Genomic DNA, 19435 nt, shown 5'->3' with positions numbered 1-19435 from the left:
TGTATCCTGCTAGCATACATCTCCATTATCCAGCATCTGGAATTAAATTTAGGCAATTGTTGTTTTGCTGAAGTTTTGTTGTTGAATTATTCTCACTGATGTGTTGGTGAACAATTATTTGCTTACTCTTATCTGGCCAGAGTTAACCAGCTTGTTTCTAGATAATAAAGTAGTTCTTAGTTCTCTCCATTCTCCAAGAAGACCTGTGCTGTAGAGTATGAAAACAGTACTGAAAATGTTAGCGCGGTTTTTACTTTTGAGCATCAGTTTATACATTATGACCTACATAACAAATGTATTTTATTTACTTCATATATTTTTAGTATGTTCTTCCAAAGTGTGGGATTCACTAGACTAACGATTTTGTATCATGTCATGTTGCTATAGCATTCAAAAGATACTTATTTTACACTTAAGCTTTGTACAATGTAATTTTTTCCTTTTTTGGTTAAAAAACAATCAAATGATAGCATTTCTTTTAGGACCTATCTTCTCTTTTGTTAATTAAAAGACAGAAGGGTAGAAAATATTAACAAAGAGTTCCAAGTGACACATTAGAACACTAAATCTCTTTCTTGAGTATCAGCGAGTTCTTAGAAAAAATAAATACAACAAAACTAAACCACCTGGTAATTGTTCTCTTCACCGAATACAGTTCTTAAAGAAAAACGTTCAAACCCTTTGTGAATATTGGAGTGATGATCTCCTCTCCTACTACAACAAACAGATAAATTCATAATGTGCTTTAAAAGGCTAGAAGAAATGTGTAAATGTGAACCACATAGGGATCCTTTTATCCAGAAAGTCTTCTTTGACTTAAATTAAGTGCTGCCTGTATATATATATATATATATATATATATACACACACACACACACACACACCATGTTGCTCAATACACTGTAATAACTACATTACATATTCATTACATAGTCCTCATTATACTACATACTCTATATGAGAGCAGGGTTGTGGCTTTATCTTAGAGCCTGGTCAGCCAATCAACGTATGTGAATGTGTGTATGCAAGAGAATTCTGATTAGCCTCTTTAGCTCTGGTTTTGCCTTGTCCTTTACTGGCTTAAGTCATTGTTGCTGTTTTTTAAATTAAGTGAGATCTGTGATCTGTAATCTATGACATATTTTATGTTTTCTTTCTTGAGCTTTAAGTTACTAAAATACTACTTAAATAACAAATAATATTTAATAATGATAAATTAATAATGCTTATTTAAATAAAATGAAGTTTTATTTTAAGAAAAATGCAGCTGTGTATTATTGTGGTGATAACTTCTTTGTTTACTTTTTAAATTAGCTTCTTTAGCTTTTGTATTTAATTCTGACTTTTATCAAAGAAATACATGCACACAGCTAAAAAATAAAATGAAGCAGAAGGCTTATTATAATGAAAAATAGCATCCTTTTCCCTTATATCTTCCTGTTACCCAGTCCAGCTATACAGAAGTAACAAGTTTCTGGTATTCATATCCACAATTTATTTTATATATCCATAATTGCAAATGATACATTTATTGCTATTTCTTGATTTATCAACTTTTAAATTGATATAATGAATAATGAATTCATTTCAAATGAATAATGAAAATGGAGAAGTTAGTGGGAGAGAAAAATGTGCAAATAAAAAATGAATAAAATCTAAGCTAACATATTCTATAGTTGGTATCTGCATAGGAGGTTTTGGGTCCATACAGAACAGGTAAGTATTTTAGGTCTCCCAAGTTACTTTTAAGAATAACTGTATTATTTATGCTTCCATTACCAGTAAGCAAGAGAGTGCTCATTTTTCGTATTCTTGCCAAAGAGTGTAGAATCAGGCATTCAGATGTGTGCTCTTCTGATAGCATGATGTGATATCTCATTGTTTGTTTTTTTAACTTGTGTCTTCCTCATAACTAATGATATTGAACATTTTAAACTATACTTGATAGCTGTTCTGGCTCCCCCCTCTGAGAAACTGCCTGTTCAGGGGTTTTGCTCATTTTTTTATTAGTTTCCTCTGAGTATATATTTTAATATTAATTCCTTGTTGGTTTTAGATCTTCTCTATTTATTTATAAAATTCAGCTATGGTATCATTTATTGAAAAATTCTCATTTGGTTTGGCCAAATCTATCAGGTTTATGCCATACTATTCTAGGTCTTTCTTTCTTTCTTTTTTTAATTTCTTAAATTGTGCTATTCTAAGTCTTATTTCAGAATTGTTTTTTAATTTTTGGTGTCAAAAATAGTCACCTAAGTTTTTCTATTAGCTTTGAAAGGATAGCTTTAATGTTTAAAACTCTTTAATTTCATGGGAATCCAAATTTGTATATGGTATAAAATAAGGAGCCAAGTTTATTTTTTGCTATATTCTGAGCTGGTTTTCCTTTGTCTACACAACTCAGCATCAACCTTTTCTTTAACTTTGTGGTATTACCTTCCTATATATAAAACTCCCATTGATATATGGGTTTGTTTCCAGACTCCATTTCCTTGTCTGCACCTGGCTTTGGCAATAAACCTGATAATTGGTAGAATGGATTCCTTCTCTCTGTCCTTTATTTTTGAAATTTACTTTGAGCTCTGGCATATACTATTTTTTTTTAAAGATTTTATTTATTTATTTGACAGACAGAGATCACAAGTAGGCAGAGTGGCAGGTAGAGAGAGAGGAAGGGAAGCAGGCTCCCCACTGAGCAGAGAGTCCATTGTGGCGCTTGATCCCAGGACCCCGGGACCATGACCTGAGCCAAAGGCAGAGGCTTTAACCCACTGAGCCACCCAGGTGCCCCTATAGCATATACTTTTAAAATGTGTTTGTGGATTTTCTTTAAAAATCTAGAATTTATAGATTGACTTAAGAAAATTTGATATCTGTGAAAGTGGGAAGGAGAAATAAGCCAATATAGAATTAGGAAATAATTTAGATTGCTGCCTATTAATAAGAAATCTGGGTTTTTTTTGTGGCATGTATCAGGCAAAAAATTATTATGAAAGAAAGATTAACACAAGGAAAATCAAGAGGGGAGCCTGCTCATGTGCAAAATTTTATCATTAAGAGAAAAATGAACAACAGAAGCAATACAGAAAGACTGCTAGAATGTGAAGAACAGGCATTTGAATTACCTTAATCTTTGTGACTTTGAGTTACCTTGATAACTAAAACAATGGTTTCAGGCTATACTTTGCAGAATAATTAAGACTTTGTAGAATACCCCCAAAGTACCTGGGTAAAGAACAGGAGTGGTATTGAGTGTTGGGAGTTCTGATTCAATCAGAATACTTTGTTTTTATCTGTGTAATTAGTTGACCCATCACTAAGATTTCATTGGAAGAAAGGATTTTTAGCCAGAAGTGTTTGGGAACAATTTAAATAATTAGTGAAATGTCTAAATGGCATACGATGTCATCCATCCTTTTCAATGCCTGTTGAAGACATTGCTAATAGAATACAGGACTTCTTCCTGCTAGACTGATTTAATCTCCATGCAGCTTTCCATGTGCTCCATACCAATCCATGAAGTTGGTGTGTCAATCTTAAATTCCGTAATTTTGTTGGTCCTTAAGAACACTTATTTTAGCCTAAGAAAGGTATGAGCTAAATCTTTCAGGTTAAAGAAGGAGACTAGAAAAGAGAGTCGTTAAGTAGGAAATGGGTCTAGGAAATACTCATTCAAATAACTATTAAGGTAATAACCCTTCCACTGCAATTATAAGGAGAAAATGCTTACTACCAATTTGTTAATTGTGGAAAGGCCTACAAAACTCATTAAGTCTGTGTTGAAGAGGCAATTGAAATCAGTCATGTTTTCAGTTGGGAATCTTGAGACATAAATAATTGCATTCTATAAATTATAAAATTTAATCACCGAAAGTTTAAACCTGCCAAATCAATGGAAGAGTAGAAATAAAATCTGCATCTGTTAGAAATGCATCTCATGCTGTCTCTGAGGTCCTTGCTTTGGTCCAAACAATGGATTTGAACTTTTCAAAATTAAAATGTAGAAAAGCATTTTCATACACATTTGAAGAGTTCCAAAGCAATGAATACATTAACAATTATCTTTATTTGAGATTGAGTATGTTTTATGTTCTATGAAGTCATTGAACTAATTGTGACATAAATTTAAAATTAATTTTTAAAGCAGTGACAGTTATTTTTTTTCTGTTAACAGGGCTTTTCTGATGTGATGCTGGGATTGAGTTTACCTAGGACTCCTTATCAAGGTTGATTCAAAAGTCTTGTGGAAGATTTGGGAGAAATTCGTAAGTGGCCTTCTCATAATAATTCTTTTTGATTCATTGGGCTTTTGTCTGTTTTTCTAGTGTTTATTTTATTCTTTAATTTTTTGGTTAGGTGTCTTTGCCTAAATGTTAAAAAAAGTTATCAGTGAACCAGAGACTTGTCCAATATTAACCACTGTCTCTTCTCTTGCTGTTGCCATTTCACTCGTTGCTGTGCTTTCCCTTCCTATGAACCTTGGTTTCTTTTTTTTTTTTTTTTTTTAGTTATTACGAGTTTATGCAGAAGATGAATTTGGTTTTGAAATATTGAAAGGAAATGATTAGTCAAGAAAAGCTCTTGGATTATTTTTGGTTATCATTATGTGGGTTTTTTTTTTTTTTTAATATACTGATGTTTTCAGTATTACTTTATTAAGATTGAGTTGCTATTGAGGTTTTTTGGGGAGTCTAGAAATGCCAAAAAATAAATAGAATAATGTACTGGTAATGATTTTTTTTGGAAACTTTGATTTTTTTTCTTAAAACCTTTTTGAGATCCAGCATGTCAGCTGTTTAGAAAGCATTTGTTTTTATTTGTTTCTTTGTTTTTAATGTGTACTTCTTTAAATCTAATGGGAGTTCTCCTTGATGTTTGTGGTGTCAATTTAGAGAATGTTAAATCCGTTGTTTGGTATAAAGCAAAGGTCACAGACTTGACATGAGATGCATTTCTAAGAGATGTAGATTTATTTCCCACTCTTATACAATATATAATGTTTCCATAAAGTAATTTTTTCAGTGTCACCACTAAACTATGGTTTCAGTTAAGCAGTATGTGATAACTGGCCAAATCTGTAAAAATCTAATTATAAAAAGAAAACTAAAAGAAATTTTAAGTGAGAAGTTTATATCATGTCATTTCTCGTCCTAGACTTAACCTCAAAGAGAAGGGAAACATGGTTATTCTGAATTACTTTTTATTTCTTTCCTACCCCATCCCAGAATTCTTTATCAAAGGGTTTCACAGAAAATGTGGGACAGGTCTCAGAATCCTCATTGTTCTGTCTGTATTGCTCTACCCATTTCTAAAACTTTCTCCAGAAAGCGGTTCCTTATCTTACCTAAGAGTTATTTTTTCAGTGTGCTTGAATTATATAGCCAAATATTTCTTAGGCATTTTCCCTACTATTTTGCTCATGGACTTCTTGTTTTGTACCAACTTTATTATTTTGCCAGATATAGAAAGAAAATGATTATGCATTTATTTAGGATTTAAGATTTTTAAAGCACTTTCGCAACTTTTTATTCATTTTAATTTTTCACTAAACTCATTAATTTTACTCTTGCACTGCTTATGACATAAGGATGACCTTATTATCCTTTGTTTATTAAGTGGAAATACTAAAACACAAAGAATTTAAATGATTTGGGAAAATTAATATAGCTTGTTGTGGTTTTATAGTTAATAATAAATAATAAACAATTAGGTAATTATAGAATATCTACTAAGGCCCAATCTTTCTTTTTTTTCTGGGTTAAGTAATGTATGCTTACTATAGACAATGGCTTTGTTGATATATTCCATCTTTGTAAGATCTTTTAATATTTAAATCCTCATTTTTTGAGTAATAGGACATTTGTTTTAATAATAGTAGGCAGATTTAAGACATATAAGTGGGAGTTACCTGACAATGAACATCATGGAACCATGAAAGAAATAATTTTTGGAAAATAGAGTCTTTTGCCCAGAAGGGAAACATAATTGTGTTTTAAGTTAGTTCTCAAAACTACTTCTGGAACTTGCTAATTAGACTTTTTCTAGGCATATACTTTTAGTAGTTTTTATATTTTTAAATGAAGACCAGCCACATTGGTGGAAATAATGCATATGCAAAATGGCAATGGTTCATCTTAATGAAAAAATACATTCTGAAAAAGTGTTGGGTTTTTTTTTTTTTTCTTTGGGAATATATAAAATTATGGACCCTAGAGCTGGAGGTATTATGACAAGAGAAGAGTGGAATGATGGAGAGGCAAGGATTGGGAAATCAGGTAGATAGGGCTTTGCATCCCTCTGGCCATATGCTAGCATTTTTAATCAACTTTGGTTAATTTGCTTAAATTGTTGCATATCAGTTTTCAAACTGTAAAAGTGGGACAGAAATAACAGTTTGTTGGATTATAGTAAAAAAAAAATTAGCACATAATACATAGCTATTTTCAAGAAATACTTGTTTTTTTTTCCTTCAGTTTCTACTGTTGTGTTCCCTCCCCTCGCCCCAAATCCCTAAAGAGAATACTTGGTTGAATCTTCCTCTTTTAAGCAATTTGTTTAGCATTATCCCCATTATCTCCCAGAGAGGTTAAATAACTTACTCTAGCCTCTACTTCTAAAATGGTAACGAAAATGTTGTATCATATAACTTACAAGTGAGGCCCATTGTGTGTATGGGTCAGTGGGTAGTTGGCTGAGTGCGGGTGTATATGTGTGTGTCTTACATCATCATAGTCACAATTATTTTCAGAGTTTCCATCATAAGACTATTAAATGCAATCAAGATGTAAGTTTTAGTTACTTCAGTGTATTAGAAATAAACTTTATTCTCACACTTAGAGAAATTGCTATAAGCTTCATAAATACTTGCTGAAAATTAAGCATCATACATCACAATTTATTTGCTCAAATTTTTAAGTTACTGAAAAGTAGTAAATGGACCAAAAAGGAAGCTGATTTGGCTGACGAGGGTCTGGGTCAGTAATTCCTACTCATGGCATGCTGACATTCCTTAGCAAAAAATAGAGTGAACAAAATTGTACATATATAGGCTATATTTGAGAATGGAGGCTTGGAAGTCACATTGCCTAGATTTGAATCATGGGTGCAGGACAAACTTATTGTATGTGAAACCTTGGACAAACCATTTAAACTCTCTAACCCTTAATTTCTGAATCTAGAATATAGAGATAATAGTACTCCTTCACAGAATAGGCCTGGGAATTACATGTATATATTCATACAAAGGGCATAGCAAACATTAAAAAAATTTTTTTCATGCTGGCTAACCCAAGGCTAAAATGCAACCTACCCTGGTATTTTATACTTTCCAGAATCTGCCAAAACCCAAATACTAACTTTTTCTCTCCATTGTTCTGATATAGATGCCTTGAATCGCTGGCCTTACACTTGCCCACTTTTTTTTGTCAGTTCACATTCTATAGTTTTTCCCTTTATCTATCTCTTTAAAGCATGTTTACATCTCTACCTCTTCCACTGTAATTGTCCTGTTCCTTTCTTCCTTTTCACCCAGCCCAGGACTTTTCCTGCATGATATCATACCTTTCTACAAATTTCATCAGTGTCCTTAGCTTTGTGGGAAATATAAGGATTAATATTGTACTGAATATATGGTCTTCAGAGTAAATGTAATTTGATAAACATATATATTTGTAAGATAGTGAGCCAGGTAAGAAGAAAATATGAAATGTTTAGATTTCACCCAAAATACTGATTTTTCTAATATGCAGAGGTCCCTTTTAATCTCTTGCCTGTTGATCACATCAATATTGAGGAACTGTGCTTTCTTGGCATTCGGTAGGTCTGGATGCTGGTCTGGTACTGGCTCTTTTGTAGAATAGCTGTTTGGATTAGTTAAAATACTCTTAAAGAATCTGAGCTTGCAGAATCTATTCTACTAACCTATCACACTAGTTTTCTATTATTCGTCTTCAATGTTCTTATAGTATTGTAAAGGGAAGAATTATATGGAAGCATCTATATATATGAACACATATTTGGGGTGTTTTGCTTTGAAGTGTTGAATCCTCTAGAAATATAATACATCTGATCTCCAGAAAAATGGGTTGAGAAGCATATATCTGCAAATATTAGAACATTTTAAAATAAATTTGTATTAAACTGTCATTCCAAATTTCACTCTTACTGATTTTACTGTGATCATAGAACCTGGGCAGAAAAACAGCATTATATTTTAAAAAGGTGGAAACTTATTTCTATCAAAAAAAGAGAGTTTATATTTATAATTTTAAGTTTGTGGTTTGGAGTAATCCGCCGGTAAAGTTTCTGATACCATTATACACAACAGCAAAATATGGATTTTAACTGGCTTGCTTTTCAATTCAACTGAACATTAAGTACATTTTTAATGGTCTTATTTGCTGGGAAGAATACCATTACAATAATCTGCTTTTTACAGCCCATATCAGATATGAACCAGCATCACTTATTACAAAGTTTGTGCTTTGGGAGACATTTTCACGGCATCTATTGGACCTGCCCCACATTTCTTGGAATTAGTCTTTAATGATATCATTTTCCAAAATGAGTTGTTGCTCAAACCTACTGATTGTTTTGTGGTTAAAATCTGATCGAGCAGCTATATTTAAAAATGTCATACAAATTTGTAAGGAAAGGTCCGCTGAAACTACTGTTACGTTAGTAATTGTGTGAAAATGTTGTAGAAGAAATGTGTTGCAGCTTGATTTTTTTTTTTTTTAGTTTTTTTTCCCCCCTGTATTATATCTGTGGGGTGAATAAAAAAACCCTCATTTTTAACTATTGGCAATTCCAGTTTTCACTATTGTTTGCTGGAGAACAGAGACTATTACTGTAGGTGTCATGTAAAATAAAGTTGGAGGCTGAAGCCTTCTTTGAGCTGTCAGCCTTATTAAGGAGCTCTTCATGTGTTGAACCCAGCACCCGGCATTGTATAAGTGATGCATGGGAAAGCCTGGGGAGACCTTTCTCTCTCTTCACCATGGCTTTATTAGGTCTGGCTCTCATGTTCGCTGTTGCTCTGCCTTATCCAACTTTCTAGCTGCGACTCACAGCACAGTAGGTCTAATATAGATTGACGCCTTTGCCTCAAGATTGATTGAAACTTGTGTCTCAGAGTTGCTAATGCTCACTGAACCATTTTATTGAAGATAAAGTAAATAAAATAGATTGCCATATGAGAATTCTCTGAAATCAAATGGAATAATTTGGCAGGTTTAAGCCCATGAAGGCAAAGCGGTGAAACAGATGTGAATACTTTTTATGTTCAGTATATCAAGGGATAAATATTCTTGTTATATTGGACCTAAATATTCATTTTTGTCCCTACAATTAAATGTCAACCATAATTCTCAATTGCCATATTATTGTTGGTCTTAAGCAATGGGTCCTCTGTAAGAAAGTAATGTGAATAAAAACTTTTGAGACTACAGTATTGTGATGATTTTTTCTTTGCCTTTTTCTGCTTAAGCACATGGATCAGTAGCCTCAGAAAATTTAATAAACAACACAAATGAATGGATTTGCCAAAGTGCAGTCTAGAATCTTAAGATTGGAAAATAACAGTAAACCTTAGCCTACTAAAATATGCTAGTAATCCTGAGTATTTTATTTATTAATTAAGCGTGTGTATTCACATGAGAGCAATCTTTTTTTGGAAACAGTCTTTTGAAGTTTTTTTTTTTCTTTTACATAACTATTAGGTTTATATAAAGAATTTAAAAATATGTCTTTTGTGTATATTATCATCTGAAATAATTTGGGAGGAAAAAAGAAGTTCAAGTGACCTTAGCATCTTGAATTCTGTGAAATTATAGTGACAATAATATATGATAGCATATAATATATATTGACATATTTAATTTGTAAATTACAAGGATCTGAGCACTTCCCTAAAGATATGTGAAAAGTCTGATGCAGACAAATGAAGATCTCTTATTTGATTGCCTAGATCAGATTAAAAGTAAATATTTACAGAAGAAAGATCAATAAAAAGGTTTTGTTGGAAAAGTTTCTGAATTTGCTAATTAAATATAGCGCTTCTCTTCAGCCTTATAAAGAATCTGTCACATAATACTTTCACATAAATACTTATTTCACATAAATACTTTCTTCTGTAATTTCTCTTGTGTTTTTTCCAAATGCAAAATAGTTTTAGTTTATACCCCTCTTGAATGATAGTTCATTTTAAAAATTTGCTGATACATTTTATTCATTTAATTCTTTGATAATGGTTCATGCTTACTTTTTAGTTATATACATTAAATACATTTTTCTTGTCTCCAGGTACCCAATAGACCATCAGTTCTCACAGCTATGAACTATTTATGTTATAACAATTTCAACTAACTCTGTCATCAGTTAGATACAACACATGCATTTTATTCTCATCTAAACAATGAACCATCTTAAATATTTGACAGTCTTTTTTACCATTATACATAGCGTTATCTATCAAGAATCACAATTAACATATAATGTATTATTAGCCCCAGGGGTACAGGTCTGTGAATCACCAGGTTTACACAATTCACTCACCATAGCACACACCCTCCCCAATGTCCATAACCCTCTACCCTCTCCATACACCCCCCTACCAGAATCCTCAGTTCCTTTTGTGAGATTAAGAGTCTTTTATGGTTTGACTCTCCCCAATCCCATCTTGTTTCATTTAAGGAATCTCTAGTTCTTAACCATAAATTTGACCCTTTTTCCTCCAGAGAATTCAGTCAGTCTCAGGGTTTGGAGTATCTCCGACAGCCTGCAAGGCTGGGCAGCAATAAACATGCTTCATGTTTTCTTGTGAGTGAACTGGAAGAGAAGTTTTACTCACATTTCAGTTTTTTTTTTTTTGTAGTGTGTCTGGAAGTATAGTTAGTTATTCAGTATTAAGTAATGTTATATTCGTAGTGTTCAAGTACCGTTTGTTTTATATTTATCTTCCTTGTTATATTCTTTACATATTTCTCTCTGGCTATTCAGAAATGTTGAAGTCCATTCCTCTGTCCAGAACTACATCCAGTTGACTCTGGTCTCCAACCATTGATCTCCTTTGAGATTTTGGTTTTCAATGTGAACCTGCCTTCAGGAACTTGTGTGTTAAGAAATGCTATCTTGAAATGAGAAGAGCATTATTCTGAGACGCTGAGAAGCCTTAGTCCCTTTAACAATATATGCTAGACATTTGGCAATATGCCTGACTACAGATAAGAGGAACTTCAGTGGAAGAGGTCCATCTGATAAGTCCATTCCTGATCTCACCCTTGATTTCTTTCTACCTCCTCGCTGGTTACCCTTTATTCCTGCTTTGCCTTCACACTTAATTCTGCTTTTCAGAATACTTTATTGTCTCTGTGCATTACTTAGTTTTGGGAAAATGTGTGTGCTTTTGGGGTTAATGTCTATTCCCCTCAGACAGCTCCCTGGGCTCTATGTGATGGTGATGATGTTGTTGTTGATCATGATGACATTGTTACTACTACTATTACTACTACTACTACTACTACTACTACTACTACTGTTACTGTTACCGCCTGCCATTTATTATACTACTACTACTACTACTACTACTACTGCTACTGTTACCGCCTGCCATTTATTATTTAGTTCCAAGTACTCTTCTAAGCATTCACTAGCATTAACTTATTTAATACAACCTATGAATTAACTACTAATGAGGTAGAGACCAATATTCTCCCCAATTTATAGATGAATGAGGGGGCCCAGAAAGATTAAATAATTTGCTCAGTGTTTTACAGTTCTTGTGTGGCACAGCTAAGATGTGAACTAAGGCACACTAGGTCCAAAACTCCAATGCTCTTTTTCCAGGACTGTTAAACAGTCCTTCTTCTCTTGTAGTTCTACTTGTGGCCCAAAGTGTACTATGTATTTAAACATAAAGAGGTTTATTGGCCCATTTATCACTTGGTATATTCATTGTTTGGAAGCTAGCATAGTCTAAATGAGTTAATTTCTGAATTATTAGATATATTTTAAAATAAATCACCTTTCTTCTTTTAGTTGCAAGGGATTGCTTCATAATTACTTTAAAATTTTATGTGGCTGACATGCAATCTGAAACCTTGTTTTTGTTTTCACTGTAGTTCATATATATATAATGTTATATATATAACATTATATAATTCATATATATATATAGTTCATATATATATATAATGTTCATATATGATTATAACAAAGGTATTTAATTAACTTAATTAAAACCTAAGGCCAAAATCTTGATAAATATGCACCTTCTAGCCAATGACCATTTTATACATCATCCAGGACACTTTTGAGGATAAGAAGGATGCTATTATTATTTATCCTAGATAACAAGTATCCGTTGGAATTGTCTTCGGGTGACAAAGTATGGTCAATCTGCTTGAAGCAGACACTGTTGGTTCTTGCTCCAACTTCTTTTCTTCTCTGCCAGTAGAGCCCTGATGTTATTGAGATAAGCTTCATTTTTCCACATAGCATATACTTCATGAGAAACTGACCCTATTCCCAGGTCCAACAGGTAGATACTAACTAGTTTTGATGAATTATGGTAATTCCATTCCCTTGTCAGAAATTGTTTGTTGATAGTCAATTATTAAAATAATGAATATTAAACAATATTAAATAACTTCATTAATAAATAAATTTGGTATTTAATTAACTTACTATATCTAGAGCTCTCCTTACCTCTTATTCAAGTGAGATAGTAACTTTCCTTTTTGTTTAATACTTTTTTACCTGCAAATATTCTAATATATTCATCTTAATCATTATTTGAAGAGCTGTACCCTTACCAGTCTTACACTTCACAGGGATCTCTATTTGCATAATATAGGATCAGCTTAGTGAGGTAGACTGAGGAGCTCATGAGGCAAACAGGGATGGGGTTTACCTCTCAACAGTTCAAAAAAGGTTATTAAAGGAATAGAAAAGTGGTTTCTGTGTTTTGTTTTCAGAAAATAATTTAAGAATATAAAAGGATTACATAATAGCCATTTACACTATTAAATGGCACAGCAACGTTCCTAGAAATTTTTGAGAAGTTTTCTTACAGGAAAGCTTATTCCAATTTTTTCAGCATCTATCCCTACACCCCTTCCTCGCACCACCCCCCACCCCCGATTCCCTCCTACACATATACTCACACAGATGAGACTTCACTCTTGGTGGGATTTTGAAGGGAATGGAAAAGAGATTTAAACTGCCATTCTCCCCCCCACACCCCATCTGAAGATAGCTGCTGCTCTGGCTCAACTTCTTGTTGTCTTGTTACAAATTAGGTGATTAGATATATGGATTCTTATGTTTCCTTGTATCACAGATAAGGAATCAACCTAACTAACCATGGCAAAGGAAACTAGTTAGATAAATTATATCATATCTCAACAGTGTACTAACAAAGAATATTGAGGTAAGTTAGTAATGCATTTTGTACAGCACTATTTCAGAAACATAGGTCTTAATTTAGGAGGACTTCCATAAGATGATGTCATGGGAAGATCCTGAACTCCCCTCCTCCCGGGGACACTCCAAATCTGTAGCTACTTGTGGATTATTTACCTCTGAGAAGGATCTGAAAACTAGATGAGTTACTCCTTCACAATGAGGGATAAAAATACCACATCAAGATAGGAGAGGTACATATACCGTCTTACCCCCACATCCCCTGGTATAGTGACATCCAGTAGAGATGGATCTCACCAGTCTGGTGCTTCCCCCAGAGGACTGAAAAGTTGGGGCTCAGCCACACCAAGCCTTGGGATCGCACAGGAGAGATGAGCCCCCAAAATGTCTGGCTTACTAAACCAATAGGGCTGATGTCGAAGGGACCCAGAGTGTTGAAGGGAACTGAGAGCCCCTTTTAAAGAGCTATGTATAGTCTCATTTACCCTAAGACCTAGAAAAACTATCAAAAAAAGTCTGAAAAGTGCTAAGCTGCATATGAAGGACATTTATTTGCCTATCTAAAAGCATCTGGCTGGCTGAGTCAGTGGAGCATGCAACTCTTGATCTTGCAGTTGAGGGTTAGAGCCTCACTTTGGTTATAGAGATTGCACAAAAATAAAATCCTTAAAGAATCTGCAGGAGGGGGAGAGTGCTGAAACTCTCTTCAGAGCAAGACACTGGTGGATGTCAGTGTTAACACTCTCCACCAGCCTTGCTAGCTTAGATGAATGAACTTGAATGTGGCACCCTTCTGCTCCCTTGCTGAAGCCAGAGAGTCCAGACAGTCACAGCACTCTCCCATGCCCTGGCTGGGGCTGGTGAGTGCTAGCCGCTATGGCATTCACCTGCTCCTAGCTTAGAGCTGTGCACAGATAAGATACTAACCTGTTATATTCCAGAAACCATGGGTTAATGCAGTCAAGACATTTTCTTTCTGCCTTTATGAAGCTAGCCAAGTGTGCCCTAACCCCCACCCTCTCTAGCTACTTAGCTAAAGCCAGCCAATGTATACAGATCAAGGTGCCCCTTGATCACCTATTCCTGTGGCTGAAGCAGTTGCATTCCCAAGGTCCACAGAAAGGTAATAATTGGAAAGACATTTCTTGGTAGGCCACCAGCCCAGAGCACTGCACTGAAACATAATCCCAATCTTCCTGTGATAAAGGCCTATTTCCTTAGCCTGTACTTCAGCCTGAGGGTCAGACTTAAGGTTTCTCAAGAACTAGAGTCCAAGAAGACACACCCAGGGAACAAAAGGAGGGAGACACCATCCTTGTATACATTTTTAGCCTTCCTACAATTCAACAAGACCTCCCAGAAAGCTTATAGGCTCATCTGGAACTCTCACTTTTGCAACTGTCACCCCAGGGATAACTCTGTGTATTCTGGGACAGAGGCCAGAAGAGATTAAGATTGTGGCCCTACAGGGCTATATATAATTTCCATACTTCAGAAAATGCTGCTTGAGGGGCTTGCTTCCAGTCAGCCCAAAACTAGGAACTAAATGAGATTCCTCCTTTTGAAAGTCTGACAGGTCTTGGCACACCCTCAACAATGGGAACATACCAGAATGAATCAGGTGGTCTAGACAACCACAGAGTTTCAAGAGACCACCAACCTAGTGCAAGGTTGAAGAGAAGATTTATCACCAACACAAAGACCACTCCTTTAAAACTAACAGAGGTAGCTTCTTCACCTAATACATGGAAAGAAACACAGAGAGTTAGACAAAGTAAAGACACAAAAAAGTATGTAACAAATGAAAGAATGAGATGAAACCTCAGGAAAAGGAAAAGGCCTTCATGGTATGGAGATAAGTAACCTGCCTGATAAAGAATTCAAAGTAACGGTGATATAGATGATCCCTGAACTGAACTCCAGTTCAGTGAATGGATGAACACAGTGAGAAGTTCAACAGTGAGACACAAAGTTTAAAGAAATACTGAATAGAAGTCACAGAGCTGAAAAATACAATAACTGAAGTGAAAAATACCTTAGAGGGGGGCAACAGCAGTCTGGGTAGGGTAGAAAAATGAATTAGCAAGCTGAAAGACAAAACAGCAGATCTTACCCAGACAGAGCAGCAAAAAGAAAAAAAGAATTTAAAAAAATAAAGACAACTTAAGGGACGTGTTGGACAGCATCAAGCAGAATAAAATCTACATTATAGGAGTCTCAGAAAGAGGAGAGTGAGAGAGAAAGACAGGCAGTTGGCTTATTTGAAGAAGAAATGGCTGAATACTTCCCTATGAAGGAAGCAAACATCCAGGTTCAGGAAGCTCAGGGAGTTCCAAATAAGAGGAACCCAGAGATTCACACCAAAGCACATGATTATTAAAATGTCGAATGTAAAGATAAAGAGAATCTTTTAAGCAGCAAGAGAAAAACAAATTGTCACATCCAAAGGAATCCCCATAAGGCTATCACCAGATGTCTTAGAAACTTGAAGGCCAGAAGGATGTGGTTTTACCAATTCAAAGTACTGAAAAGAAAAAACTTCCAATCAATGACACCCTACTAGCAAGACTATCCTTCAGATTTGAAGGAGAGATAAAGAGTTCCTCAGACAAGAAAGATCTAGCTAAAGAAATTCATCACTACTAAATAAGACTTATAAGACTATTAAAGGGACTTTTAAGCTGAAAAGAAAAGGCACTAAATAATACAAAGAGAACATAATGAGGGCGCCTGAGTGGCTCAGTGGGTTGGGCCGCTGCCTTCGGCTCAGGTCATGATCTCAGGGTCCTGGGATCGAGTCCCACATCGGGCTCTCTGCTCAGCAGGGGGCCTGCTTCCCTTCCTCTCTCTCTGCCTGCCTCTCTGCCTACTTGTGATCTCTCTCTGTCAAATAAATAAATAAAATCTTTAAAAAAAAAAAAAAGAGAACATAATGAAAGTAAAAATCTCACTGGAAAAGGAAGGAAATAATAAAGATCAGAGTAGAAATACATGAAAAAGATAATATAAAAGATCAGTGAAACTAAGAGCTTGTTCTTGAGAAGATTAAATTAATGAACATTTAGCTAGAATCACCAGTGAAAGAGAAAGGGCTCAAATAAATAAAATTGGGAGTGAAGGAGGATAGCATAGAACTGCCAGGGATCATAAGAGACTGCCAAAACAATTATATACCAACAAATTGGACAATCCAAAAGAACTGAATAAATTCCTAGAAACTTACCTTCTTCTAGGATTGAATCATGAAGAGATAGAAAACTGAATACACTAGCAAGGAAATGGTATTGATATCGGTATGGTACCAGTAATAAAAAACTTAATAACAAACAAAAATCCAGGAGCAGATAGCTTCATTGGTGAATTGTACCAAATATTTAAAGATTTACCTATTCTCAAACTCTTCCAAAAATTAAAGAGAGGGGAATGCTTCCAAACTTATTTTAAGAAATCAACATTACCTTGATACCAAAATCAAACAAGTACACCACACAAAGAAAATTACAGGCCAATATTCTGGATACACATAGATGGCAAAAGCCTTACAAAATATTAGCAAACTGAATTCAGTGAATATTAAAGAGATCATATACCACGATCAAGTGGAATGCATTCCAGGGAATGTAAGAATCATTCAACATCCACAAATCAAAGTGATATATCACATAAACAAAATGAAGGATAAAAATATGATCATTTCAATAGATGCTTAAAAAAGCATTTGACAAATTTCACTATCCATTTATAATAAAGCTCTCAATAAAATGATTATAGAGGAAATGTACCCCAACATAAGGACATATATGACAAGCCCAAAGCTATTGTCATAGTTAATGGTAAAAGGCTAGGGGCGTCTGGGTGGCTCAGTGGGTTAAAGCCTCTGCCTTTGGTTCAGGTTATGATCCCAGGGTCCTGGGATGGAGCCCCACATCAGGATCTCTGCTCAACGGGGAGCCTGTTCCCCCCTCTTTCTCTCCGCCTGCCTCTCTGCCTACTTGTGATCTCTATCAAATAAATAAAATCTTTTAAAAAAAATGTAAAAAGGCTAAAGTTTTTTCTAAGATCAGGACAAAGACAAGATGCCCCTTTCCCCACTCTATTCAACATGGTACTGGAAGTCCTAGCCATAGTAATTAGCAAGAAAAAGAAATAAAGGGCATACAAATTAGAAAGGAAAAAGTAAAACTGTCACTATTTGCAGATGACATGTAACGATATATAGACAACCCTAAAGACTCCACCAATAGTACTATCTGATGAAGTGTTAATATCCAAAATCTATAAAGAACTTAGCAAATTCAGCACCCCAAAACCAAATAATCCAGTTAAGAAATGGGCAGACAACACGAATAGACATTTTTCCAAAGAAGACATACAGATGACTAACAGATACATGAAAAAAATGCTCAACATCACTAGCTATCAAAGAAATACAAATCAAAAGTACAATGAGATATTACCTCACACCTGTTAGAATGGCTAAAATCTACAACACAGGAAACAACAGATGTTGGCGAGGATGCTGAGAAAGGGGAACCCTCCTACACTGTTGGTGGGAATGCAAACTGATGCAGCCATTCTGTAAAACAGTATGGAGTTTCCTCAAAAAGTTAAGAATAGTACTACCCTGTGATCCAACAATTGCACTACTAGTTATTTACCAAAAAGATATAAAAACCTGGTGATTCACAGACCTGTACCCCTGGGGATAAAAATATATGTTTATAAAAAATAAAAAATTAAAATAATAATAATAATAAAATTAAAAAAAAACACTGATTCAAAGAGACACATGCACTACAATGTTTATAACAGAATTATCAACATTAGCCAAACTACGGAGAGATCCTAAGTGTCCATTGATGGATGAACTGATAAAGAAGAAATGGTATAAATACACAATGGAATACTACTTGGCAGTCAAAAAGAATGAAATCTTGCCATTTGCAAAGGCAAGATTATGCAATGAGGAAAGAACAACATCTTCAATAAATGATGCTGGGAAATCTGGAAAGTGATGCAAAAGGGTGAAACTAGACCACTATCTTACATTTACCATACTAACGCAAAATGGATTAAATGTCACTGATCAATAGGGAAATGGAAATGTAAGCCGAAACCACAATGAGATCATCTTACACCTGCCAAATTAGCTATTATCCAAAGTATAGGAGATAAGTATTGGTGAGGATGTGAAAAAAGGAAACCCTTGTGCCTTCTTGGTGGGAGTGTAAATTTGTACAGCCCCTATGGAAGGAAGTATGGAACTTCCTTAAAAAAATAAAAATACAATTACCCGTGTGTTCTAGCAATTCCACTGCTGGGTATCCATACAAAGAATATCCATACAAAGAATATAATTTAAAAAGATAAATTATGTTCTTTGCAACATTTCATACAGTAGCCAGGATATGAAAACAATCTAAATGTCTATTGATGGATGAATAGATAAGGAAGATGTAGTACAGGTATATCTCAGAGATATTAAGAGTTTGGTTCCAGACCACTAGAATAAGGCAAAGGTCACAATAAAATGAGTCAAGTGGATTTTTGGGTTTTCCAATGCGTAGCAAAGTTATGTTTATACTATATTGTAGTATTAAGTATGTAATAGCATTATCTAAAATATATATGTAGTATGTAGCTCAATTAAAATATATTTTCTTGCTAAAAAATCCTAGCCACCATCTGAGCTTTCAGCAAGTTGTAATTACTGATCACAGATCACCATAACAAATAAAATAATAATGAAAAAGTTGGAAATATAGAAAGAATTATCAAAATGTGACTCAAACATGAAGTGAGCAAATGCTATTGGGAAAATGATGCTGATAGACTTTCTTGGTGCAGGGTTGCCACAAACCTTCAATTAAAAAAAACTGCAGGTAGCCTGCTTCCTCCTCTCTCTCTGTCTGCCTCTCTGCCTACTTGTGATCTCTGTCTGTCAAATAAATAAATAAAATATTTTTTAAAAATGCAATATCTATGAAGTACAGTAAAGCAAAACAATAAAACA

The 19435-nt window shown here is 34.5% G+C and overlaps 1 protein-coding gene across 5 annotated transcripts in view; it reads left to right on the top strand.

Annotated features, from left to right (window-relative positions):
* Nucleotides 1–19435, top strand: part of FOXP2 (forkhead box P2) — a 544670-nt gene that overhangs the window by 156368 nt on the left and 368867 nt on the right. For all 5 annotated transcript variants that reach the window (XM_059396538.1, XM_059396537.1, XM_059396536.1 and 2 more), the window contains exon 3: nucleotides 4175–4265. The gene's annotated coding sequence lies outside the window, so the exon portion shown is untranslated. The remainder of the gene's footprint in view (nucleotides 1–4174; nucleotides 4266–19435) is intronic.

This window comes from Mustela nigripes, chromosome 4 (genome assembly GCF_022355385.1).
Source record: "Mustela nigripes isolate SB6536 chromosome 4, MUSNIG.SB6536, whole genome shotgun sequence".
NCBI lineage: Eukaryota > Metazoa > Chordata > Mammalia > Carnivora > Mustelidae > Mustela > Mustela nigripes.
Note: the sequence above shows the minus strand (reverse complement) of the source record. Positions and strands in the feature narration are given on the sequence as shown.